Genomic DNA, 25,445 nt, shown 5'->3' with positions numbered 1-25,445 from the left:
TCTGTGCAGTTGGAAAGGGACAGAATGACCTTCGATTGGGCCTTTACTGGGTAGGAAGTCGTCGTGGTCCACGGGACCACGACAAGCCCGCTAGCATCATTGGACAGGTGCCCTGTAATCCTCGCAGCCATCATCCCCTTGCATCTTCTGGGTTTAGCTTTGCCCTGCTGCACTAGAAGCTGAAAGGAATGGAGGAGGCCCTGGGGCTGCCCTTCACCCTCCTAGCCGCTCCACTACCGGTTCCCTTGGCAGCCTCCTGTATAGTAGGAGTTCACTCGCATGTTTTTGTGGAGGAGGATTTGAAGGAGGGATTTGAGTTTTTCCCTAGAGACGCCAGAGAGACAGTTTTGTCTCTGCACAACAGGCTCGCCCAGCTCCTCATATAAACTGTTTCTGTGGTTACCTGTCTTCTGGGATGTTTGCAGTGGGTGGGCATGGCAGGTGCGATCTGCCAGGGTATGCCGGGAGTTGATGAAGGAGCTACCGTGCCCCTCCCTGGCACCTAGAAGGCCAGCTGTCCCTAGTATGGGAGATGTCAACCAAGCCCCCCCCTCACCAGGAAACTGAAACCACACTGAATGTCAAGGGAGGCAAAGCCCCAAAGAAGGATCCTGGCCCTCCTCACTCTTTTATAGGTGGGGAAACTGAGACTGAGAGAATGAATCTAAGGGTTTTCTTGGCAAGACCATTGAATGAGTTGGGAGAACTTCAACGGGAATCCAGGTCTTTCTGCCTCCAGGCCACGCTCTCCTCTTTAACGAGGCGCGGGAAGGTGGGTGATAGGTGCACACAGGACTGGCGTGGAGAGGGAGGGAGGAGGGCCTGGCGGGCGGCCCAGAAGGTGCTGGGGTGCCTAGGGCGACTCAGGCCTCTTTTCCACTTCCCTGGCCACCAGGGCCGCACTTCCTGCCAAGAACTGTGGGGGCGGGGGGCGCTGGAGTAAAGCCGGCCCCTCCGGGCGCCGCCTCTCGGCCTCTCCCACACCCGCAGGCTAGAGGCCAAGGGTGAGGGAGGTGGGACCAGCGCTCGGCCCCTCCCCTGCACCAGAGTCCCGTGGGACTGACACCCAGCCGGGAATCTGCGAGCGGTCAGGGTGGTGAGAACCAGGGGTCGCGAACCGAGGGTCCAGCAGTGGGTGTGTCACAGGACGGGGGCGTGGTCGGACTGCAGCCGGGGAGGGGCTAAGTCTGGGGGCGTGGTTGCGGCGTGGGGGGCGGATCCTTAGGAAACTTGAGTGCCCGCCCTCGCCGTGTGCCCCGCCCCGGCCTCCGCCTCCGGGTCCCGCCTTCTCGTCCCTTCCTTCCCGGGCTGGCGGCGGCTGCGGGTGGTGGACCTGCGGATCGGCGGCGGTCGCCCACACCTCGCTCCCTCCTGAGCCGGCGGATCCTTTTGTCTCTTCGAGCGGCGAAGGTCGCAGGGCCGACGCAGCGGCTGCGGGCGCACGGACGCCCGAGCTCCCAGTCACTTCCCTGGCCTCAGCCGCCGCCGAACTTGGTCTCGAGAAGCCGGCGGACCGCGTCCAGTGCCGGAGCCGGTAGGAAAGGGGCTACTGTGGGGCCGCGGGGCTGCGTGGAGGGAGCGTGTGTGCAACTGCTCGTTGCGACCCAGCTGTGTGAGTGCGCGGGTGTGTGCGCACCGGTGCTGATGGTGCCTGTTTCTCTGCGTGTTGGACTTGCAGCAGACCGCGGACCATGGCGTGGCTCTAGAATGGCGTGTCCTCGTGGGGATCGGTGTGCTCGGTGGGATGTACACTTTTCAGACTGCGTTGGTGAAATTGTGTGTCGGGGTGCAGTTGCCGGTGGGGACTAGTACAGGGCAAGTATGGAGGGGGAGCCGCTGTGCGCAGCGTGGGAGTGGAGGGGTGGGCGTGGGCGGTCAGGCCCCCGCAAGCTGAGCCCCCGGTTGTTGTCGCTCGGCGCAGTGCGTAGCTCAGGAATATGATGGTACGGTTAGGACCCGACCTGCATAGTGCCTGACTCATGGGTAGCGGGAATTAATCCTTCCCCACGGGGATGGGGGGAGGCCCACAGGGTCCACGTGGGACGCTTGTGGGCTTCTAAAAGGGATGGGGACCCACGCGGTAGTGATCAGCCCTGGGACAGTGGGAAAGATCAACCCAGCCCTGGCCTTGCCGTTACCAGCCCTGAGACCTGAGCCAGACACGCCACCTTCTTGGGTCGCAGTTGGAGTCTCTATCTTATGGGTACGGTCCCTCTGGAGCTGTCCTTTATGGAGCTGAGAACGCACTATGTGCAGTTCTTGACACAGAGTCTTGCACACAGTAGGTGCTCTTCACTGGATTCTCATCTCTTTAAAAAGAAATTTGTTTTGTCTATATTGTGGATGACGCTCTCATTTCCTCCTCTGCTGTGGTTTGTGCCTCCTTCCTGGCTCTAACTTGACAGTGAAAGCTTGGGAGATTCGAGAAAGTTTAGGCGGCTGGGTGCGCTGCCTTCTGTCCTTACCGCGGGCTGCGTGGCGCGGCCTTCGCGGGTGTGGAAGCCCGCCGTGCAAGGCACCACCCAGCGTCTGCGAAGGGTTCCAAAAGCCTGCGACTACAGACTGGAGCCCTTTTGTTCAACAAGTGCCTGGAGGGATGTCGCTCTTGGAATTCGAGTCGCTGTGTGAAAGTGGCCGTCTCCGTAGACACGCAGTCTATGGTTCCTGGAGCCTTCCTCCCCGCCTGGTCATTGGGGAGGCCACCCTCTGTTCTCCGAGCCACTACCGAGCCCCCCCCCCCCACCCCCCAAGAGGAGGGTATTTGCCAGGACTCCAAACCCTGTTAGACACCGCCCCCCACCCCCAAGCCCCACCTGCCTCTGCTCCCATGCAGTCATCCCGATGCAGGAGGCCGAGGTCCGCGAGGCGCCCCTCCTTCTAGTTCCACTCCTTGATTAAAAAAAGAAAAGAAAAAGATATATTTAATAGTATTAAAACATGGTTAAAAAAACGCACTGCCTGGATATGCATACTGTTCTCTACTCAGCCCATTGCCTTTCAACATTTGCTCTGTGCCAGTCCGAGTGGCGTGTGGGGCTCTGCTGCCACGGCCCTGCCAAGTCCCTTGATGGCTTTCCTTCGCTGCCTTCTTCTTCTTAGTACCCTTCCCAGTTTAAAAACAGCCTTTTAGCAAGGGAGGAACAGAACCTTTTGGTGTCAGGGACTCTCAAAACGGAGCTCTGGTGGGGACTGGGCTGGGCTGGGGATACCTGCCACCTGCCCTTGTATGGGATGCTCCTAGGTGCTCTCGCAAAAGACCTAGCAGGCACTGAGACACGGAAACATAAACCTCTGGTTTGGGTCCTTTGGTTTGTCTCCAGAACCCTGAGGTCTTTGAGATGATGGCCATCCAGGGATGTCAAGCTGGTTTATCATCCTGATTTGATGTCGGGGACTTTAGAAAGCCACCTGTTCTGAGCCTTAGCAAATTATTTTATATCCTAAAGAGAAAATGGCTTTTGACTGGAATCTTATCTCCCCCAAATCAGATTTAATAATCATTTTAAAAAATCAGTCTGACTTTCTCGGCTCAAAAGACAGACCCAAAAGCTGTCTTGTTTTGTTTTGCTTTCCTGGTTAAAGCCAGCCCTTTGTCTCAAGCAAACCAGTATTTTGGCCTTGGATCTATTTCTGTTTCACTTTTGAAAGCGCCTGTAATTACGGAGCTCTTGAGGTTTTATTGGATAATGTGCCAATGGGAAGACCCAGGGGCTGTGCCTCTCCCTGTCTCTCAGGATGTAGTGCCACTGCCTAACGTGGATTCCTTTGAGCCCTGCTTTTACAGTGTTTCCTAGGTGAAACATAACTGTCAATGTGTCTTAACAGGTCAGAAGCCATGTCTTTGAGAATGGATGTCTGGAGGCTGTTGGCTTGTGAGAGATCGGAGCAGGTGGACAACCCAGATGAACAGGGGTTTGCCCAAACTCTGGCTAGATGCTTACTTATGACCAACAGTGTGGGGGAGAGACAGAGAGAGAGAGACACACACACACACACACACACAAACACACACACACACACACACACACACACACAGAGAGAGAGAGAGAGAGAGAGAGAGAGAGAGAGAGAGGGAGAGAGAGAGAGAGGAGACAGAGATAGAATGAGAGAACGTGAAGGAATTGTTTTAGATGTAGACCCAGTCCCCCTCTCTGGCCACAAGGCTGTGCAGAATTAGAAATTCCCATGGAGGAAGAAGGTCCAGGGCCTCTTGCTAGGTTAGCTCCATCCTTACCCAGAGAAGCTGTTTTCTTTTGTTAGGTGGTAGACCTGTTTCTCTTAGGTTTTTTGAACTCAGCACTCAGGATCCACATCCAGTTCCACACTGGCTAGGCAGCAGGATGCTTTCTGTGGCTTCCTCTCAAACTTCCTCTCAGACTCTGTATTGCCCCTGATAAATGGTGGGACTCTGGGTGTACCTGTAATCCAATGATAATCCCAGGCCGTCCCAGGGAGCCTCAGTGTTTCCTTGGGATTGAAGGTTAAGCTATTTGGCAACTTGGTTCTTTACCTAGGTTAGGATCTGGTTTGTACTGGGTCCCAAGCCAGGCTTGTTTGGTGTGAGGGATGCTTTCAGTTTACGAGTTGCTGGCCCAGGCTTGATGGGGATTATGTATGTTTTTGGAGTTTGTCAGGATCTGATGTAATCGTGCTAGGGAAGGGAGGGCCCATTTGGAGTTAGGGTGAGCCGACACCTGGAGCTTTTGGCTGTGCTCTGCTTGGCCCCCCTCCCGCTCAAACCTACAGTCGTTTGGGGCTACTTTGGGGTGTCTGTGTGTCTTTAATTCTCACATTGTTCTTGTAGTGAGATCCTTTTAAGTTGGGTTCTTAATCTGTGGAGGATGTAATTACATATGGAGGTATCAGGATGGGCTGAGGGGCTAATCCCTTAGTGCCTCTTGTTCTACGTAAGAGGAGAACAACATTCACTTCAAAACCACCTACTAGTGGGGCAGGTTGTAATATATAACTGCAGATAATATAGTTTGACAGGTAAGATGTTTCTTTAGTGCTGATGAGCAAGGCGTGAGCTTAAAGAAATTACACACACACACACACGTTAGAGAGCCCTATCTTGACCATGTTGGTTCAAGTAAAGATGAATTTCCGAGGCAAAGCTTTACACCTCAGCATTTATGAACCATGACTAACTGAACCCTCTCTTCTCCCAGGCTTTCCCGGCTCACCGTCTCCCGCCAGCCTGAGGGTAGGAGGCGGCGCTGCTGGGAGCTCTTTTCCTTTACCTTAATGACTCTGGCGCAACGCTTGCCAGCCTAGTGGTTCTGCTTTCCTGGTACCCTATTTGTTTCTTTGTGGTGTTTTGGGTGCAGCCTAAGTTGGCAAGCAGCCAGGAGCCTGGAGGTGGAGGTGCCAGTTCAGCTCTACCTCTTTCCTTTCCGCAGTCTTCTCCAGGAGCCCGCAAGGGGCCTCTGACTAAGAAAGCGCAAGACTGGTTACCACAGCTCCGTGAAGATTCCCATGATCCTAAAGAAAAGGAAGAAAGGGAGTGGGGCTGTAGCTCTGTAGTAAAGCTCTTGCCTGCCTTGCCTGACGCTCTAGGCTCCACCCCCAGGATTGCCAATTAAGTTTAAAATGGAAGAAGGCCTGGGTCAGGGGGTAGGGGAATTCAACTTGCACAGCCTTCATGGATTTTGCTTCAGTATCCTCGGGTCTCTGTTGAAACCCTTCCTTGCTCTAAGTCTGCCTCAGCCGAGGCTGAGTCCCTTAGTATGAGTAGCATAGGCAGTGCACCTGCCGAATCCCCTAAACTGGTAGGTGACACACATCTATGTCAATCCCTTGGCTGCAGCTCTGGTTCCATGTTCCGGGATAGGATATAGGGTTCATGATACCCATCCCAGCTGGTCCAAAACTGTGTTGAGCCCACATCTTTTACCTATCATAACTAGACAATTTTCTCTCCTCAGCTGTGGAAGCTCTGTGTCGCAGGTAGGGACGAGGGCTCTTTTCTGTCCCTCATTGCTCTTGGTGAATCTTCAAAGTGAATCTGGACTGCCTGCCTCTTCCCCTCAGCCAGAGCCACCTCCTCCCTTGTACCGTGCCTTCTGGTGCTCTCGCTACAGCATTGCCACAAGCAGCTCTATGTAGGGGTGCACATTCGGGCATCTTGCTCCCCCAATCAGGTTTGTCCTCTTACAGAGTAAGTGCTATTTCCCATGCCTCCTGCGAGCCTCTTCCAGTCAGGGTCTGGGAAGGCTTAAGCTGAGAATGGGGTGGGCAAGTCATCAAAAAGCCTTTGGAGGTCAAGGGACCCATGTAGGAGAGCCTCTGCCTAGGAGAGGAGCAAGGGAGCTTCTGGGGGGTCGGGTGGGGATGCCTTCTAAGTGGGAGATGTGGGGAGAGTAGAGGGGCTGGGTGGTTTGCTAACCTTTCTCCTCCAGAATTCTGTAACTACGAGATTCCTACCTCTGCAATGCTGTACTATAACTCAAATAAAGTTATGGGCCTTTTAAGTGTACAGCTCAATGATATTTCTCTCAGTCTACAGTTACATAACCACCACCATCATCTGGCAAAGGCTCCTGAGTCTTTTCCGAGTGAGACTTCATGCCCATGGGCAGTGACTCCCTGGCCCAAGCTCCATCCACACAGCCTCTCGTCACCAGATTCCCTTGCTTTTCCTTTTGTCTCTCCTTCATCTTCCTAGGTTTGAACCAAGGGAGCTTTTCCTCAGGGTCATTTTGGAGTTTTCCAGGTAGAAGTGACTTGAACCGTGCGCTTGTCCATCTCATTTCTACATGGCGAGCTCTCTTATTGGCTTCCCTGGCCTGTACCTGGCATAGTCCTGGTCCCTAAGATGGACTCCGAGGACACATTCCGGACTGACTACAGTTGCTTCCATCCTAGTTCTTTCATCTAATATCTTGTAGACGAGTGCACAGCGGAGTGTTGGAATTTGGGGTACAGGGTATATGTGCCTGAGATGCTGTGGGGGCCTTGCTGCAATTACCGTCTCCTTCATGAAGAACCTGGGAAGCAAATGGCATCAAACCCGTCTCTTAGAGATAAGAGCTGAAGAGGCCCAGGGCAAAATAAAGAGCCTCAGACTGTCTGTGTCCTCTGCTTTGGTTGTCATTATGTGCCTGGTGTGACCTGGCCTGGGCCGTCTTCTTGTACGGACTCGTCATCATTTCCTAAGCTAAGGTAGCACCTTCCGGGGCGTGAGTGGTACACGACGTGTCCTCGTTTGCCTCCATGTCTGGTCCAGCTGGCAGCAGTAGCTGGACTGTGGCCATGTAGAGGGTTCTCTTGGGACGCAAGTGGCGAGGGTGGGCATCCTTGGGCGGGGAGTGCTGGAGTATTGAGGTGTGCTCCAATGCTTTCCACATTTCAGAAGGAACACGCTCCTTGCACTTGCGGGTACTAAGGAAGCCAGCGGAGGAAGGTGCCCTGTTTGACTGGGCGCACCAGCAGAGGCATGAATTGGCACAGACACCCATGCGAGCAGTGCTCAGACCTGAGACCTCCAGACACACCGTCAGGTCCCAGGCTGCTGCTTTCCCATTGATACGGGCAACTCTCATGGTAGACAATGAGGATGTCTTGTTTCCTTCCATTTGTAAAACAGCTTGGGAGAAGACAGGGACCTCTGGCCCAGCCACAGCGTGTGCTTTCTGATGTATTGTCTGGGAGGGTTCTGGGCCCACCTGGACCTTCAGAAGAAAGGTGGCAAGTCTGTGGCCACTGTCGCTGGTTAAGCCTCCTTGGATGGCAGCACCTCTGTGCCGTTAGATATTTTTCTTCCAAATTCATGTTGAAGGGACTGACACGTGTGTGTGTGTGTGTGTGTGTGTGTGTGTGTGTGTGTGTGTGTAAAGGCTACTGGAAGGGAGCCGGGAATGTCTGGGTTTGGAGTTTGGAAGACCATTTTGGGTCTTCTTGATCTCGTGGCTTCTGAAATCCCCCTTCTTGGGTTTCCTCTTGCATCTACAGGGTCGCTAATATTGGGGCTTCCAATATTCCAGATGACTCTGCAAGTTGCTTCTCATGCTCAATGAGGCTGGGTCTCCTGCCCCTTGCCCGGGAGTCTTGGAAAGCCTGTGTTGATGTGTTTTCAGGCCGAGGAGTTTTGCTTGCAGTGCTCACAGTCAGACCCAGAGCGGTGTGCTCACGAATCATACCATGCTCCTTCTCAGTGAGAGAATGCTCTGTGCTCTGCTTTCAGTCTGCAAAGGGTGGTGCTGCCTGGAAGCAGAACCAATGGCAGTCCTCACCCCTCCCTGCCCCTCCCTGTCACTCCCACCCTTCCCATTTGCTTCCCTGTACATAATTTTTGGAGGGAACTGAGAACCTCTTAAAGATCTGTCATTTCCAGCACCATGCAGGGTTGTTTTTCATTTGTTTGTTTTCCTGCTTACTATTGTTGATAGATGCTGTCCTGGGGCTGCAGAGGTGGCTCAGCAGTAGGGAGCACTGACTGCTCATCCAGAGGACCCGGGTCAATGCCCAACACCCGCATGGCATCTCACAACTGCCTGTAACTCTAAGATCTGACACCCTCAACACACACATGCAGCCAAAAACACAATGAACATAACTATAAATAAATAAAAAAATAGATGCTCTCCAGCCTGGGGTCCAAGCAGGGTTTTCCCCCACACCCTTGCCCAAGTGTAGCTGGGTAGAGATGTCGTTTGTTAAAAACCCCTCCACAGTGTCTGCGTGGGTCGTGTGCTTGGTGGCACAACCTGGATAGGGGCAGAGCCATGGCTTCCAGGTGGGGTATGTGACCTGTAGCTGCTGCCTTGGCATTTTCAGCTAGTGAAGTTAGAAGCTAGCCCGTCTGGGAGACAGCCATGTCAGAACTCTGGCCTGCCTTCATCCTGGAGTCTTAGACAAAGACTTGCTATCCTCTGTTCCCAGTGCTACTCTCTTGCTGAATCTGACATAGTGTGGCCTGATGGTCCCCTGACCCCACTGTCAGGTGAGATCCTGGAGTTTGGAGATATCAGTGAGAATGGGGCAGATGAAATAAAAGCACAGGCGAGGGGTTCAGGGCCTCTCAGTCAGGGGACCCCACAATATAGGGGTTCTTTGCACCAGGAGCTCCCTCCCATAGCTTGTCTTGGGGAAGTTACTGACTTTCTAGGAAAACCATGTCACTAGGGTCATCACTGCTCATAGTTGTTACCACCACCTACCACCACCATCAGACCCACCGTTATCATTACTACCATCACGACAGTCATCAGTGTTATTATCCCCACTGTCACCGTCACCACCACCACCATTGTTGTAGTCACTACCACCACCACCACCACCATCATCATCATTGTGGTCACCACCACCACCACCACCACCGCCACCACCACTACCATCATCGTTGTGGTCACCATCACCACCACATCACCACCGCCACCACCACTACCGTCATCGTTGTGGTCACCATCACCACCACCACCATCACCACCGCCACCACCATCACCACCGCCACCACCATTACCACCACCACCACCACCACTATCATCACCACCACCACCATCACCACCACCACCACCACCTGTATTTACTATCACCACCACATCACCACCACCGCCACCACCATCGCCACCACTATCATCACCACCACCACCATCACCACCACCACTACCATCATCATTGTGGTCACCACCATCACCACCACCACTACCATCATCGTTGTGGTCACCATCACCACCACCACCACCATTACCACCACCACCACCATCACCACCGCCACCACCATCACCACCGCCACCACCATCACCACCGCCACCACCATCACCACCACCACCTGTATTTACCATCACCACCACCATCACCACCACCACTACCATCATCATTGTGGTCACCACCATCACCACCACCACTACCATCATCATTGTGGTCACCACCATCACCGCCACCACTACCATCATTGTTGTGGTCACCATTATCACCACCATCACCATCACCATTATTGTCATAATCATCACCTAGTCTCGGCATTGACTCAGCCTTTGGGCCATGCTCGTGCCTTGTGGTTACTGGTAGTAATTATGAGGGACCTTGCATAGGATGACTGTAGGCATAGGTATCTCGAATGGATGTGTGGTGGAATATTATTCTGAGACTGGCTCCAGAATTACTGATCAGGAAGCTTCTGGAAAAAAAAAATCCATCCATTTTTTTTCAGGCCAGTGTTGTCTGGCTTGTGTGTTCTCTATGCCCCTCTGGAGAGCCCAGCTGTACTGGTTAGGCACTGTTTGCCCACCTGTCCCGAGGCAGTGGGCCTCTGAAGCTGGAACCCTGTAGATTCCTCCTGGTTGGCATTCCCTTACTGTCATAGAGCCAGGAGCACGATGGATGCCCAGATGTGTGCTGGAGCAGCCCCCACTTGCTCAACTATAGGATGGTGATTGCATTGAATTATTTAAAATCTCCACAGCTTGCCTGAGGGTTGTTCTGCAGGCTTGCGTGGCCAGGCCAGTGCACTAGTGACATTTCCTATGTGTGTCACTGATGGGTGTGTGTTTGTTCTGGGCATTTGTTAAAACTGTGACATAGCGGTCTGGGAGCCATCGAGACTTATGGGTTGCTGAGATGACCCCTGTCCGGCTAATGTCTGGCTTTGACTTGGCATAGGAAGCTTTCCTCTCTAGATTTCAGTCTCCTCATTTGTCAAATGGGAGTTTATGGCTGGATAAGTTCCAAATACCCCGTCAGCTCCACAGTTCAGGAAAAAAAAATGGTTTAAAAAAATGTAAACATGTGTGGTAAGACATATCCAGTGAAGAGCGTACTGAGAAATTTATGTAGCTAGACTGACTGCAGAAAGAAAGAAAGAAAGAAAGAACAAATTAACGAAGAACCTCCTAGAAAATGCAGACACCTTGGCACCCGCTGTGTTGAGCTGCGGCACAGCAGAAAGTGATGCTGGGAGGGGACCCACGAGTGGGGCACAGGCAAGACAGAAGCAGGAGTGGGGGGTGTGGAAGCCGGGGAGCTGAGCTCTGAGGCTTTTCTCTGCTGGTGCCACCATCCAGCTTTTGCTCTTAGCTCCCTGGCAGGTGGGATAACAAGGCAGGGCTCCTGGGCAGGAGGTGGATGGCAGCCTTGCCCACAGTGGGAAGCCACCAGAGGTTTGCATGTAAGCTCAACCCTTGAGCTCTGGACTCAGTGCCTTATTTAGAAGCTGTGTGCTATTCCCACTGGATGCTTTAGCAAGGAAAGCCACTGTCCAGGATGCGGTCCTCCTCATTCTAATGACGGGTTTTCATACTTGGGAGAGTCTATGCTGATGATCTAAGAGACTGGGAGGCGGTGCTTCTTATTGTGATTAATTGTTAATTAGGGACATGGCAGCTCCATGAAGTGTTGCAGAGGACAAGTAATCATACTACTTTTCAGACCAAAGTATATTTAGTGATGTAAAACTCTAACCAGATTTTGCTTCAAATTCATCTTGTGAGAGAACTCCTAAGAATTCCTTTAATATTAGCGCACAGTCGGATAGTAGGAGTTAGTTCCTGGAGTTGAACACCGGGAGTTTAAGCGTTTCCTAAGTATAGGGTTGGGAACCAAAATATGCAATTATACAGACAGCTTCATTTTACTTATGTTTGAGAGGGAAAAGCCAGAGGAGGCCCATGGGAAGGAGGTGCTAAACTGAGAAGAACAGGCATTGAGTATGGCTGGGAGCTGAGTGGACGTGTCTTCCCTGCTCCTCTGTGTTTCTGCGTAGTCTGAGTTTTCCGAAAGTCTGTGGCTTTTGTAATTAGAAAGAAAAGCAGGCTGGAGAGATGGCTCAGCAGTGAAGAGCACTGACCTGGGTTCTGTTCCCAGCACCCACATGGTGGCTCCCAACATCTGTAACTTCAGGTCCAGGGCGTCTGGTGCCTTCTTTTGTCCTCCACGGGCAGAGACATACACTCAGGTAAACACTCGTTCACATAAAATAAATAAATCTAAAAAAGAAAGAGAAAGAAAAGGAAAGAAGTAAGGAAGGAAGAATGAATAAAAGAAAGAAAAGGAAGAAAGAAAGGAAGAAAGAAAGAAAGAAAGACAGGCGCCAGATGTTGTGACCCATGCTTGTAATTCCATTTCTTAGGTGGAGGCAGGAGGGTCAGTAGTTCAAGGCCAGCCTCAGTGTCAGTGAGTTTGAAGACAAACTGAATCTTGTCTAAGAAACAAAATATCACCACCACCAACAGCAAAAAAAATGAAAGGAGGAAGGAATGAAGGAAGGAAGGCTGGTTGGCTTTTAAAGGAGCCTTGACACAAGTCTTCCTTGCTCATCTCTTCCGTGGCTTACTCTCTTTAATTTGTTTACCCGACTTCCTCCTTATCCCCAGACTGTCTGGAACCCGCACGGTCCATACTTGTGGCTGTGTGAATTAATGGAAATGTATCATAAATACACCATTAGAATTTGCTAACCCAATCTAAACTCAATACTGAGTAAAATGCATTAGCTGGATATAAGGGGCAATGTCCAGAGTCCTCCAAGAAATCGGCCTTGTCCCTGCAGCCGAGTGCAGTCTGTTCCTGATCCACACTTCTCCACTCCTGCCTTGTTTGTTTGGATTTGAGCATTCGCTTGTCTCTTGATCTGAAGAAGGCTTCCAGCTCCTCATGCTTTTATATGGAGCATTAATTTAAAAAAAAAAAAAACTTACTTATTTTGTGTGTGCATCTCTGTGTGTGCAGTGTGTGTGTGTGTGTGTGTGTGTGTGTATGTATGTGTGCAGTTTGGGAGGTTAGAGGACAACCTGCCAGGGCCAGTTCTTTCCTTCCACCATGTGGGTCCAAGGCATCAAACTCAGGCCGCTGGACTTGGCAGCAGGCACCTTTATCTCCTGAGCCATCTTGACAGCCCTCACTTGGGGTATTTTGAAGCCCTGGTGCCAGGGGTCGCAGTTCACTTTTTGCTGTCCTTACTTCTTCAGATACTGTCTCTCGTCCATCCGCTCATCAGACTGGCTGATGTGCCCAGTTTCCCTTTCAAGAGTAACCTTTCCCTTATGACCTGCTGGCATCCTGCCTTGGGAACCAGAGGGCTCCCCGTGAGAATTCTTCATTTTCTCCTTTGACTGAGATGGTGCAGGCTGCTGCTGACTGTTGCGGGGCCATCTCAACCTTAGTTTGGGTCAGGCCAGACTTTTGGTGGCGTCCCTCCAAAGGCTGTTATTCCCTGACGTTTCTCAGTAGTTCAGCCTGCCAGGGCCAGGCTGTTGAATCAGCAGTGGAAAGTTAAGGAGATGAGGCCGCCATGAGAGAAATGGGCTAATATAAAAATTAACTTTAGGGTGAATGAGGGAGAGAGGTGTTGGGAGCTGGGCTGCCTCCAGGCAAGTAGCGTTGCTGTGGCGTGTGGGAAACCCAGGGTTGCCTGTGCGGCCAGTCAGTGGCTACTTATTGTTTCTTGGATTAGATGTGTTTCAAAGCACAGTTTGAAGGCCTAGTCTCTGTATTTATGATACGGAGAAAGAAAACTGCACTTGTCAGCAATATTCCACTTCAAGACCTTCGCTGTAAGGAAACCAATTTAAAAAAAAAGAAAGAAACTGAAAAAAGAACAGGGCTCTGGTGTTCAGAAATCGCTCTTCCTCATGCTGGGTCCTCTGGCAATTCCAGCACCAAGGCAGGAAGTCTGCCTGCCCATCACTGAAGACAGGTATGTTTCTATGGCAACCAGGTAGCGACTGTGGTTTCCTGGGTACCCCAATCATCCCAGAAATGGAAGAAGCCCCACCTTAGGCATGTGCGTGAATTAACTTTCTCTAGGCAGAGGCGATCTGTTCATTTTACTCGCAGTGTGGCTCCTGACGTCACTTTGCTTTCAGTTCTCCTCTGTTTAATTATTGATAGCCCCCCTTCTCTGCCAGGAACACTTGAATGCACTGAGACCGTCTATCCAATACAACACACCTTTGGAACCTTTTGCTAGAGCTAGGAAGCTTGTTTAGTGAGAAGGATGAGTTCCCTGTAGATCCCAGCAAATGAGTTCAACCATTACGGGCTGTGAGCCCAGCCTTGAGCCAGGGCCCAGTACACTATAGGAGCTGGGCTGCTGAGCCTCTGTTATGGCCGTCGTCCCTACATTCCCAGTGTTCTTCTATTAAATACCCGAGAGAATATCCTTAAAAGGCCAGGCGTGGTGGCACACACACACACCTTTAAACCCAGTACCTGGGAGGCAGAAATGGTGGCTCTCTGGTGACTTCAAGGTCACTCTAGTTCTGTTTAGTGAGTTTTAGGACAGCCAGAACTACATGGTGACAGCCTGTCTCCAAACAAACAAAAAGTCTTGGAAGACAGAGAGGGGCCAGCAGAAGGCTTAGTTAGTAAGGACAATTGCTACCAACCTTGACAACCTGAGTTCCATCCCTGGGCTTGCATGGTGGAAGGAGAGAATTCACTCTACAGGTAGGTATGACTTCTACAGGCAGTAAATAAATAAATGTAAAATTAAAAAAACAGAGGTGGAGAGGTTTATTCAGGTTCACTATTTCAGAGGTTTGTGTGACTAGTCATTGGCCCTGTGGTGTGACACAGGAAGTGTTGTGGTTGGGGGGAAACAAAGGGAGAGGAAGATGCCAGGGTCCCATTGTTCCTTTTGGGGACATGCCCTTGATGACCTACCTGACTTCCTTCCACTAGGCCCCACCTTTTGACTGGTTCACCAAAGCCTGCAGTGTTGTCATTATTGGGTTTTATCAACCTGACCCAAACCTAGACAAGGCTGGAAGGAGGAAATCTTAATGGAGAAAACGTCTCCATTGGATTAGCCTGTGTGCACGTCTGTGGGCATCTTTTCTGGATTAATGATTGGTATGGGAGGGCATGCCCACAGTGGGCAGTGCCGCCTCTATGCAGGTGCTCCTGGGCTGTATAAGGAAGCAAACTGAGCATGTCAGTGAACAGCGCTCCTCCACACCGTCTGCTTCAGTTCCTGCCTCCAGGTTCCAACCCTGTTCCCTCAGTGATGGACTGTGATCTTAGCATTCCAAGATGAAGTAAACCCTTTCCTCCCTAAGTTGCTTAATGTCCCGGATTTTATCACAGCAATAGAAACCTTAATTAAGACGGAAATGGGTACCGGGCTGGTGGGGTATTTCTGTGACCAACCTGATCACGTTTTGGGGGAGGATTTGGGTTGAAAAGGCCATTGAGTGCTCAAATTTTAACGGGCTGTTCTCTGGGAGCTTATGTAGTTTCAGAGGGAAGTAAAGACTATCAGGGCTGTATCAGTCATATTTTGAGTTAGAGTCTGTGGTTCTGGCCAGCTGTGATGAATGAGACCAGAACCACTCAAGTGAAACCTTTGCACAGCTGAGACAATCAATACTGGTTATCTGGGGCTGAAGAGTCAGCCGTGATTAAGAAGAGACCAGCATCATTGAGGAGAAGTCTTCCGGGAAGTGTTTTCCTCAGAGTAAACATATAGAAGCTGGCGTGCAGATAGGCCAAAGCTGTACCTCATGCTTGTGGATGAACTTCATAATGTTTAGGAGTCTTCCATGTGGTACAAGTTTTGAAGGCATGAAGGGGTCGTGGAGAGCAGCTGAGGTCTGGCCCTGTGAGAGGCCAGGGGAGTCCACTGGTGCAGGTGCAGCCTTAGTTGCAATAGAAACCTCAGGATTGAGAAGATCATGGAGAGAGAAGTTGATGCTTGGCAGCATGTGGCAGGGTCAGAGTCCCTGAAGAGAGTCTGTTGGTGAAGCTGCAGCCTGGTTGCACTGGAGACCCCAGCATTTTGAAGATGCTAGTACCGTGGGGTGACCGCCAAAGGGCAGCCACAGGTCTCGAGTGGAGCCAGCCTGAGCTGTGAGATGAGAACTATGTTCTGTGCTGGGCAGAGCCGAAGAGGTGGAACTGCACAGGCCTAGAAGGTGACGAGTGAGTCCCAGATGTCTGATAGTGAACATTTTTGGACTTTGATTTCAATGTAACTGTGTCCTGCTTTCTTCCTCTTAGAGTAAGAAATTATTGAACTTTTTATTTTACAGGAACAAAATAGGGTGTTTTGAAGAGACTGGACTTTTAAAGTATTGGAAAATCTAAAGACTGTGGAGCTTTTAAAGTTAAGCAATTTTTTTTATTGCTATATCAATAGCCGATCTTGGGGACAAACGAGAAAGGAAAGGTTGTAGTTATAGTGATGTGTCTATTTGTCAAGCTGGACATAGCTGAGGGAATCTTGAGAAAATGCCTTTTTAACAGTGGCCTGTAGGCCAGGCGTGGTGGCACAAGCTTTTTATCCCGGCACTTGGGAGGCAGAGACAGGAAGAGCTCTGTAGTTGGAGGCCAGCCTGATTTCCAAATAATTCCTAGGGTAGACAGAGCTACACAATGAGATGCTTTTTGTTGTTGTTGTTGTTGTTTTTTTTTTTTTTTTTGGTTTTCTGAGACAGGGTTTCTCTGTGGCTTTGGAGCCTGTCCTGGAACTAGCTCTTGTAGACCAGGCTGGCCTCGAACTCACAGAGATCCGCCTGCCTCTGCTAGGATTAAAGGCGTGCACCACCACCGCCCGGCTGTTGTTGTTTTTTTAAAGTGACCTATAAGCAAGTCTGTGGGTGAGGACATTTTCTTGATTAATGGTTTCTGTGGGTGAAGCCTCCCCTGGATTATACCATAAAGCAGACAGAGCAAGCTGCTGTTTCGGTTCCTGCCTTGGCTTCCATTGAAGATAGGCTGTGACCTGTCAGCTAAAATAAACTCTTTCCTCCCCAGATTGCTTTGATCTGGGGGTTTAACCGCAGCAATAGAAAAATTAACGAAGTATATGGCCTTTGGGGATACTTGGTCTGAGCCATCATAGCCAGGGGGCTCTATGAAGATGATAGGCTCTTGGCTCCCTGCCGACCTGTGGGTGGAGAGGGAGTACATGCCTTGCTGGGATGATCTAGCAGCTGTGTGGTGGGTCTGTTGTGATTCCTAGGCATCTCCTGTGTATTATCTGTCTGCTTGCTTATGGTTATTTTATATACTCGGCAGTTCATGCCTACCCTGGGGAGCCCCCTTCACAATTTCTCAATATCTTTTTATTATTATTATTATAGTGTAGTATCTGTGCTACTAGGTGTACTACGGTCCTGTAGCACCTGAACTATGTGTACTACACTTGTAGCTGAGAAAGGGGCTGGAGATTTAAATACATACACACACAGAGACAGAGACAAGGAGACATGGGTCATCCTTGAATTCCCCAAGTCTGCCCCCTTTATTGAGTTCCAGGGGAGCTTATATATGGATCCTTAACTGATAGCCACGCCCCAGCCAAACCCACCAGAAACCACTCCCCTGCCATCAGGAACTCCTGAGAGTCTCGTGCTCAGAGCAGCTGCAAGCACAGGAAAACAAGTTGTTTACTCTGGCAGGCAAGGGGGTCACAGGAAATTCAGGGTCTGAGGGTCTACAGTCCCCAACATTATAGTTTTATTTATTTTCTGTGCATGTGTATGAGTGCATGTATAAAGGTCAAAGGACCTGCAAGAGGGTTCCCTCCTTCCACAATATGGGCTCTTAGGGTTGAACTCAGGTCATTAGGTTTTATGCATGGAATCATCTCGTTGCAACCCCCTCCCTCAACATGAATTTCTAAAGGCAGACATGAATGATCGGCTATGCAATGATTGGCTGGGCTCTTGCAATGCTTAGGTCTCTTCCAATACTGGCATTTCCCTTTCTTCTTTCATCCTAGCTGGGCTTTAGAATCTTCCAGTCCATGGGATCAACATCCTTAGCCTCTGTGGTAGAATCTGAGGTGGGTACCTCCCTCTGCCCATGTAGGCAAAGGCTGCTTGTTTGTTTCCGGCTACCCAGACTTGAAATAATCACACAGAAACTATATTAATTAAAATACTGCTTGGTCTATTAGCTCGGGCTTCTTGTTAACTAATTCTTACTTCTTAAATTAACCCATTCCTATTATTTTGTGTTTTACCATGAGGTTCATGGCTTATTGGTAAGGTCCCGGGCATCTGTTTCCTTCGGCAGTTACATGGCATCTCCTCGACTTTGCCTACTCTCTCAGAGATGTACCTCTGTTTGGATTTTACTCTCAGAGATGTATCTCTGTTTGGATTTTCCTCCTGGCTTTACTCTGTTAAGTCATTGGCCAAAAGCAACTTCTTTATTAACCAATGGCAATAAAGCATATTCACAGCACACAGAGGGAAGCCCACATCATGCCCACAGGATGCTGCTACACTTCTGTAGCAAATTAATAAAAACCCAGAGACAGAAATTGGGGATCAACTTGAAGGTCAGAGCAAAACAGTGAGCCATTGGCTCTTACCTCTACCTCAGTCTGAAATGGTGATTTTGCCTCCAGGAATCTAAAGTAGTGATATTTCATCTGTATTTTAATAAATAAAGCTTGCCTGAAGTTCAGAGAGTAAAACAGCCACACTGATCAGCCTTACAGACCAGGCAGTGGTGACACATACCTTTAATCCTAGTAACCACCCTAGTTTACCATGGAAACCAGGTGGCATTAGTGCACGCCTTTAATCCCAGAGGAATATAAGACAGGAGTAGGCAGGTCTCTGACACAGTCTCATTCTGAGATTCCTGGAGGCAGGATCACCATTTTGGACTGAGTTAGAGGTAAGAGCCAGTGGCTGGCTGGCTGTTTTGCTTTTCTGAACTTCAGGCAAGCATTATTTATTAAAATACAAATGAAATATTACTACATTTCCTCTTTTTGTTTAAAAATAAAAAAGAAGGCTATAACTAATATAAGAAAACTACAATAAGTTCAATGACTATATACAATGTATACAGGCAATAAACATCAACAATGTCTAGTTCATTTGCATTTGACAAATTCAGAGAAAATATTCCATATATAACCTATCTCATTAGGTATGTTTTCAAGATCAAACAAAGATATATTTTAGATAGACAGATTATCTTCAAACACTTCAGAGATCTACAGAATATGGCATTTAAGATGTTTTAATAACATAGTCTTTTTATGATAATGAGACATGTCTGCTCCTGGCAGCACCAATCTACTTCAGAGAAGATAATGGGCATTGAAGAAATGCCACATGGAGTTTACTTTCTTTGTGGCAAAAGTAAACTACTGGCCAAGAAAATGCCCTTGCCTTAACTGCTGACAGTATGCTGTCCTAATTGGACAAGCCGGACACAAAAGAAAGTGACTGTCAAACATTGTCAAACAAGGTAGGACAGCCCTTCAGAATATCCTGCTTCACAGAAACGTGTGTTGGATATGCTAGGCCTGTAGACCGAAGAAGGATGCCCCAACATTGCAGAGGAACCTTGGATAACTATCCAGGCAGCCAGCCATTTCTGTCATTACTCATATGTTTTGGAAGTTGCTTACTTGCACTTCCTGCTTACTCAGTTATGTCCTTCTTGGGTCTCTGAGGGAGTTGAATACTAAATAGTTGTAGTTATAGTTTTCCTTGTTTACCTGATACAGAAGGCAAGTTATGATAGAAAGCAAATTAGGTACAAGGCTTTGGAAGGAAAAGAATGAATTAAAGTGTAATTCATATACCACAAGTGTCATTGTTTAAAAAGTTCTGTGATACTAGAGAAATGGCCCAGCAGTTAAGAGCACGTGTTGCTCTTATAGAGGGCCTGAGTTTGATCCCCAGCATCTACATGGTGTCTCACAAACTCCTGTAACTCCCAGGCACTCATGTGGTACATATTCAAACACATAAAATAAATCTTAATTTTGTAAATGCACAACTCTGTCATTTTTAGTGTACACACAAAGTATATTGATACAAATTGATACTGTCTGCTTTTGCTGTCTGTCCATCACTCCAAGAAAGACATCTCGTAGGCATCATCAGTCCAGTCTCTCTTGCCCTAGGCCTGCAAACCATATGTTCTGTTTGCATGGATTTGCCAGCTCTGGACATTGCAAGTAAACAGAACCATCAAACATGTAGCCTTTTGTGTCCAGCTACTTTTATTGAATATGCTTTGGTGCTTCTTGTGGGCATGTAGTACCACATGCAGAGGTGCTCTGTGGCTTTACATGGCACTGTAATAGTCCACTGCAGGTGTGTGTGTGTGTGTGTGTGTGTGTGTGTATCCCTGGATGATGACTTTGACCTGTAAGGTAAAATAAACTCTTTCTTCCCCAAATTGCTTTGATCCAGTTATTTAACCACGACAACAGAAACCTAACTAAGACTAGTATATGGGTCTTTGGGAATATTTAGTCCTAACCATCATGGCCATAGGCTCTATGAAGATGATAGGCTCTTGGCTTCCTGCTGACCTGTGGGAGGATACACACACACACACACACACACACACACACCTTTCTCTCCTTTGGATTGTTGATGAACATTTGGGCTGTTTTCACTTTGGGACATTTGCTTACAAGTCTCCATGTGGACATAGGTTTTGTTTCTCCTAGGCATATAGTGAAATTCACTTTCATAGAGTGTGACCCAGGGAGGCAGATGGAAGGTGATCTTTGAGGCTATTGGCTGCCTGCAAGCCTCAGTTTGTGGGGTTGCAAGTGCAGAAAGCCCTTCTGCACAATATTGGGAAACAAAGCCTGCCCTTAGCCACCCCCAGCCAGGGAAGCCTAGACAGTTTAGCCAGGAGACATTCAAGGTCAGTGGAAAGGACTCCTGTTTCCAAAGAAAGCCCCCAAATCCCAAGGGCTTTCAGAGCATCTATCTTATCCTGCCTGGAAAGCTGATATAATTTCTGGAAGTTGGGTGGCCTTTTTGTGACTTTATGACTGATGATCCTGGATCAAGACCAGCAAAACAGATAAACAAAGTAGGTCTTTGCTGGCCTTTCCACTCTGAGTGTTGTAGTGTGATGTAGAGAAACCCCTTTCTGTCTACGCCACTGTTTGTAACCAAATGTGTTCTTCCTGGATTGCATGCTCAATGCAGGGTGTTTCATTTCCAGGTCCCCCTGCTGCTAGGCACGTATCGTGGCCGGCTTGGGAGACTTTCTGGTCCCTTCTGTTATTTCCCTCCCCTTAGCAGGCTAGACTGTCGGTTGGTCACCAGGGTGAGGGGTTCCCCCAGACCGACATAAAGGACTTTGATAATCACCATTTTGCTGCTTTGTACTTTCGGACATAGTGTTCCTTCTGCTGGGAACACCATTCCCCCTCCACCTATCTGTACCTGGCAGTTGGCTATGCATCCTTTTGGTGCTGTGCTGAGGAATGGCTCAGTGGGCAAGACCACTTGTTTGAATCCCCAGCAAAGTTAGACATGGTTTGTAACCCCAGTGCTGGAGGCTAAGCAGTAACAGGGGGATCTCAGGAGTAAGCTGGCTGCTAGGTTCAGTGAGAGACCCTGACTGGAGAGAATAAGGCCGCATGTAATGGAGCTGGATGCTAGACCTCTTTGGCCTCTCTGTATGGATGGGGGTGTGTGGATCTGAACACACACATTCTAATAGACCACACAGGCAGACATTCGTGCACACAGATACAAATTTAACAAGATCCAATGCCATAGGCCATATCACCTTCTTCCTGGAGTGTCTTGTGTAGCTTTTAATCAAAATGGTGGAATGGCATCTTCTAAAGAAACTGAATTTCTTCCCAGTTGATGGAGTCCCCAGAAGTCCCCAGAGAGCAGGGCCCAAACAGGCCCTCTTCTTCTCTCTGCACCTAGTCTTGCTCTGGTCTTCATTCAGCCTGGGATGGAAGGAGCTGAGGCAGAGGGAGGCTGAGACTATTGCAGACGCTGATTTGTTAGGTACACACACACACACACACACACACACACACACACACGCACACCTGCTACCATGTGCCCGTACTCCAAAGCTCCCTGCTTTAGCAGCCATGAACTACAGCAGCAGTGACAGAGTCCACTGTCTGAGCTTCTTGTGTGCTAGCCTGGGCAATGGTACCTGTTCATCACACAAATAGGAGTGCCTACCGCATGCCTGGGCTCCTTCCAGGCCTTTGGCTCTCACCAGTGGAGAAGCATCCTTCTCTTCTCTGAACGTCACTGTGGCTCCTTCAGAGACACCCTGGGTGTTGGCTCCTGTCTTCTTATCTTTCGTTCCTCAGTAGGCTCCAAGAACATGGTCTAAAGGATGGACTTCAGGCGCCAGCGAGATGGCTCTCTGGGGAAAGATCCTGCCTCTAAGCCTGATGTCCTGAGTTCAAACCCCAGGACCCACATGGTGAAGGGAGAGAACTGACTCCTGCAAGTTGTCACCTGAGCACCACACGTGTGCCATAGCATGCATGCAAGCACACACATGCAATAAATAAATAAATCATATATAGATATCCCCTGTAGCGCCTGCACTACGGGATGGTACGTGATCTGGGAGCTAGGCTGGAGATTTAAAAACACATGCACACAGATAGAGACATGGGGATACGGGTCATCCTTGAAACAAGAATGCCAAGAATGCCCACTTTATTGTGTTCAGGTGTAGCTTATATAGTGCTCTGGGATTTTTTAGCTGCAGCCACCAGAACTCACTCCCCTGTCTTGTGCTCAGAGCAGCTGCAAACACAGGAAAACAAGTTAACGCAGATGAGGGCAGCTCCGAGCATCTGCAATCAGTTGTTTATAGGAAATTCAGGGTCTGGGGGTCCACAGCCTCCAACAATTCCCCAAAGGTTGAACATCAGCAAACTAATAGCCGTCTCAGGAAAAGGAAAGAATATTGAGCACAATGAGCAAGTCCCATTGTTGCATCATGGCCTTTGAAAAGGACCAGCTACATCTTGCTGGTTTGGGGGTGGCGGTGTCTGGTGCTGTAGATTCACTGGTCCCTGTCTTTAGAGGTGAAACCTAAAGATGTTGTTATGTAAAATCCAATTAAAATAAAAATTAAATGCAAATACTGATTCATTGTAATGTTAATTTTGAGCCCTGGATCAATCAGAGGCTGTGGAAATGCCAAAGTTGTTAAGGCTGTGGTTGCCATGGTGATGGTGCTGCACAGACTGGGGGGGGGGGCTGTGCAGAGCCCTTCTGGGGGATTGCTGTCTGCTGACCTCTGCAGGGCAGGGTAGAGCTCTGCAATTTGGCCTGGGCGTAAGGAGACCTTGTGAACATGCTCTCAAGACTCGGTTCACCTAGAACTACCTGGTTTTCTTGGGAGAGAAAGTCACCCTTTCTGCCTCAGTTTCCCGTGCTTTAGAAGTAGCCACCCAGCAGTTTGAGTACCAGAAGCCATCGAACTTACTAGGAAATTATTGTGTTTATTGGTTCTGAATATGCCCCTTAAAGTCCTTAGCTCAGAGGAGGGCAGGGACAGACCCTGACATCCTGTCCAGCTACCCTTGATGACAATGGCAGTGTTTCTGTTCTATGGTCCATGGGCAGATCTCTACGAGAGGTGGCTGCTTCTGTGGGCCTCGCTGGGTTTTGACTCCCAGTGCCCCTTGCCAAGCATGAAGACCTGAGTTTGGTTTCCATAATCCATGTAAAAAAGCTGGATATAGTGGTTTGTGTGTGCAATCCCAGCCCTGGGGAGGCTGAGACAGGTAGACTCCTCTGGGCTTGATAGCCAGCCAGCTCAGCCACTTGTTGAGTTCCAGGCCAGCAACAGATCCCGCCTCACGAAACAAACTGGATGGTACCTGAGGAATGACTCCTGAGGTTGACCTCTGACCCCTCCACATGCATAACCAGTACATGCACACCCTTGTGTACCTGCACGCTCGTGAATGCACACATGCACGCGCCACAAAAATATTGGGGTTCAGAAGGTGACTTGTCTGTGTTTCCTGGGCTTCATGGTGGCAGTGCCAGAGTAGGCACGGGGTCCCAGGCTTTGGAAGGCAGCGATGTCTGCTGCTATACCGCTTTACCTGCCTCTGTATCACTAACACACACGCTCTCCTATTCACCCTGTCCTTAGAGTGAGTCTGCGGAGATGTTCGTTTTAGTGTCACGTAGATTGGCTTGGCGTGGAACAGTGCTGGATCCAAGACGATCTTGGTGTGTTTGAGGGAGTGGGTCTGCTGTGGCTTCCCGCCGCAGCCTGTGCCTTTAAGATGCGTGGTGCACAGCTGCAAGCACATACTAAACACCTGCCTGGGGTGGACCTGGCTCCCAGCCTTTATCAGAGGCCTGCTTTTTCTGCCTCAGCTGGGGCTAATTAGTGCCTCTACCGGCTGGCGTTGGGTCCACTTACTGGCTGTGTGAAACCGGCCTGGTCTTTCTCCATGCTCCGTGAGGCCGTTGGGAAATGAAGCAGCTGTTGGGGGACTTTTAAATTGTGTGGGAAATAGACTGCGGTTCTGATATCTAACCTGCACAGCCTCTGAACCGTCGTCTTCAGTGCGGCTGTCTTTCAGGGCCCTGGTACTAAAGAATGGATGGTGGTCCCCAGAGTGCTGTGCTGTGTCCCCCGCACACAGCGACTAGAGTCCACAGAGCCCTCATGAGAATGAAACTGGGAGATTACAGGTTCCACAGGGAGCTTTGCTCGCAGTCTGGCTTGTGGTTGTCAGGGTTAATTAACAAAGCTGTCTTTCCTCTGAGTTTCTCCTCCATGTGGGTGCATGTGGTGGGGGTGGTGGGGTCTTCCTACCCAAAGGCAGTGGCCAAGAGGCTATGAATAGATGCGCCCAGCTGCTGGGTGGAAGGTGACTTGGGTGTGTGTTAAAGGAGACTGGCATGTCACCCTCGGGTTGTGACAGGAAATGGCAGAACCCTGTGATAGGACCTGCTTTGAAAAATCTTAATGGCCCCTCTTTGGAGGTGGGATTAGGGACAAGGCTGGGAATTAGCCACATGAGAGTTTACGCTGGCCTGCCTTCATCCATATTGCTGCCCTGATCTTACCCCTCACCTGTGAAGGTAGGCGTGCTGGCTGGTTTTATGTCACCTGACACAAGTTAAAGTCATCTGAGAGGAGGAAACTTCGATTAAGAAAATGCTTCTATAAGATCAGGCTGCAGACACGCCTGTAAGGCGTTTCTTAATTAGTGATAAATGGGGAGGGCCAGACCATGTGGATGATGCCATCTCTGGGCTGGTGGTCCTGGGTTTCTGTAAGAAAGCAGGCTGAGCAAGCCAGTAAGCAGCACCTGCGTCAGCTCCTGCCTCCAGGTTCCTGCCCTGCTTGAGTTCCTGTTCTGACTTCCTCCTATGATGGACCACCAAGTGGAAGCCTACACTGAATAAACCCTCTCCTCCCCGAGTTTCTTTGGTTGTGATGTTTCATCACAGAAGCAGTAACCCTAAGACAGCAGGTGAGGGCATCTTGGCCAGAGCTCCAGGTTAGGGTAAACTGGCCTCCTGCCTGTCAGCTGAGTACTAGCCTAGGAGGAGCTTCCACTGAGCCTCCCTGGTACTTGTTTCTCTGTCTCCAGCCTTAGTAAGGAAACGATACTCTTGTGATTGCTCCCTTTTGAGCAGAATTTCGACCACGCACACACACACCCCAACCCTGTGTGTTAGAATTGGCCAGCACTTGCTAACAGATGCCTGAGGCTGCTAGCATGGGTGGCTGGCCATCACAGCCTCTCCTCCCATGTC

At 49.7% G+C, this 25,445-nt stretch overlaps 1 protein-coding gene across 1 annotated transcript in view; it reads left to right on the top strand.

The window, feature by feature from the left end:
- The first annotated feature begins 1,283 nt into the window (after window positions 1–1,283).
- LOC121432501 (hippocalcin-like protein 1) overlaps window positions 1,284–25,445 on the top strand; it is a 105,124-nt gene continuing 80,962 nt past the window's right edge. The window contains exon 1 of the mRNA XM_041630493.1: window positions 1,284–1,534. The gene's annotated coding sequence lies outside the window, so the exon portion shown is untranslated. The remainder of the gene's footprint in view (window positions 1,535–25,445) is intronic.

This window comes from Microtus oregoni, unplaced genomic scaffold (genome assembly GCF_018167655.1).
Source record: "Microtus oregoni isolate MIOR12 unplaced genomic scaffold, Mior012 000034F_ref0000314, whole genome shotgun sequence".
Taxonomy (NCBI): domain Eukaryota; kingdom Metazoa; phylum Chordata; class Mammalia; order Rodentia; family Cricetidae; genus Microtus; species Microtus oregoni.
Note: the sequence above shows the minus strand (reverse complement) of the source record. Positions and strands in the feature narration are given on the sequence as shown.